Genomic DNA, 2,201 nt, shown 5'->3' with positions numbered 1-2,201 from the left:
GTGAGTATCGCAAATCTTCTTTAAATGAAGATCGATCAAAGCGAATTTCATAAAAATATTACAATATTATACATTATTTAATTATAAATTTTAAACCGGTGCGATGTGGAAAGAAAGTAAGAATTAGTTATTGTCATTGCTATATATACGTTCTTGTAAATTTAAAAAAAAAAAGATTGATCGATTTTTTATCTATGAGGAATAAAGATAAATTTTCGGATATCTGTAAGTGAATAGTAGACTTAATATATATATATATATGTATATATATATATCACAATACAGATCTGTCCATATCGGTCAAAAAATGCCACCAGCAGGCCACGAAACGCAGAATCTTCTGATGACGTATTTCATCCTTATTTTTCTATTAATCTCGCTTTGGGTATTATACTCGGGATTGTTTTTTTAAGCACAACAGACATTCCTCACCATGGTGAGTTACGTATATCAATGAATGCATTCTTGATTTGAAAAATATGTGCATCAAGTATCCCGAATGCTTTCGCATTTTTTTACTTTAATTTCGATATTATTGATAAAATTGCATAAAATGAAAACTTTATATTTTTTTATTTATTTTATTTAGAATTATCTAAATATATTCGTAGCTTTTATTTATAGCTAAATGAAGTTACAGAATAAGACTATGAGATTAAGAAAGTTTTGTGTTAAGTTGGTCATTGAAATCTCCGAATAGTAAGCGGAATTTCATTATTCATCTTGATTCATTTTAATCCTACATACCTTAATATTTTATGATGTAGTATTATTTTTAAAGTTGTTATTAATAATAAATTATTCGATAAATGATCACAATATGAACTCAAATTGCATTTAATAATATTTTAAATGTAGAACGTTGTATTTTTAGGGCTGAACAACAAAGAAAGCAAGGCGGATGCATTCAGAGGATCCAAGATCGTCACGGACACCTCGTTCAGAACTCGCCAATTCTCACTTATTATATTTTCTACAATTTAGGCGCCTGAAGACATGTTCTCCGCAAATCATTTTTGACTGTTTAGTAACCGATTTCTGCTACGCGCATGATTTAAAAATATATTTATCGGGTAATAGAAACAATTTTAAAAGTTTGTTTCCTGTCTTACTTCAATTTCTTACTACTTCGTCATGAAAATCGGCTATCGATATTACATTAATTATATTTTCTCAGATAATTAACTACAAATACATTGTCTGAATTAAAAATAATATTTATTATGTTACTAGCACATCTACAGCTATAATTCGCATTGAGTTGTGTTCATTTAAAGTCACTGAAATAAATATATCAATTTGTTTTATGCGCGTTCGTTTATAATTCGAATGCATCTCATTTATCTTTAACTACACTACTTACAATATTAAAAATGTATTATAAAAAGTTTCTTTAAAAATATGTTCGTAGTATATATGAAAAACACAACGCTACAAACGATAAAATAAATCTTTTCGTTTGAAATGCAGGCTAAAGTTTACTTTACTATGATTTACCATCGTACCGGAAATAAATTGTCATTATGTCACTATCGAGGTATGCATAAAACGGACTGCGATTACAAAAAGAGACGCAATTGTGAAAAATATAGATTTTCTTGAAGATGCAAACAGAGAGAACTTTGTAGAAATGTGAACGACGCTGCCCCGCAATATGTGGGCGTTTCTCCAAAAATAGTCGGCGCTTCCAGCTCTCGAAGTTTGACCGTATGTCCGCGTAGAACTAAATCGGTATTTTCGACAGCGTAAGCGAAAATAGACGACATAATTAGTACACATTTCAATGCTAGGCTGCAATTAGGGTTGTGTTAGCAAAAAGCTTTCAAATATTACGTAAGGCAGAAGCTCCCAAAACCGTATGCTCAAGTATCAAATTACTCGCTTATTGTATTTGAACACTTTTCAAATACTGATTTTTACGATATAAATATCCATTTTTTTCGTATGTCTGAAGTATCCGCTATTCTCACCTTTTTACTTGAATTTATACATTTCGTACAATCGCCATGTCAAATACAAAGTCTCTAATAGATCGCGCGTCGTTGCATGTTTATTTCATTTTGATAAATATGTGTACTTGACCGTATCGGAATGTATCCCGTTATATTTGCACGTTGCTATTTCAAATGTTCCTTATATTTTTGCCAACATTAACGGACAGGTGTAAACAGGTGCGAATAACGAAATGTATAAATTAAATG

General features: G+C 30.3%; 1 protein-coding gene across 2 annotated transcripts in view; it reads left to right on the top strand.

Annotated features, from left to right (window-relative positions):
• LOC105150584 (carbohydrate sulfotransferase 11) overlaps positions 1-1,469 on the top strand; it is a 35,844-nt gene extending 34,375 nt beyond the window's left edge. For both annotated transcript variants that reach the window (XM_011063886.2, XM_011063804.2), the window contains exons 6-7: positions 286-436; positions 875-1,469. The gene's annotated coding sequence lies outside the window, so the exon portion shown is untranslated. The remainder of the gene's footprint in view (positions 1-285; positions 437-874) is intronic.
• Positions 1,470-2,201: the final 732 nt, after the last annotated feature.

Source organism: Acromyrmex echinatior, chromosome 2 (genome assembly GCF_024713525.1).
Source record: "Acromyrmex echinatior isolate Ae372 chromosome 2, ASM2471352v2, whole genome shotgun sequence".
NCBI lineage: Eukaryota > Metazoa > Arthropoda > Insecta > Hymenoptera > Formicidae > Acromyrmex > Acromyrmex echinatior.
The sequence above is the reverse complement of the archived record's forward strand: the minus strand, read 5'-3'. Positions and strand labels throughout refer to the sequence as shown.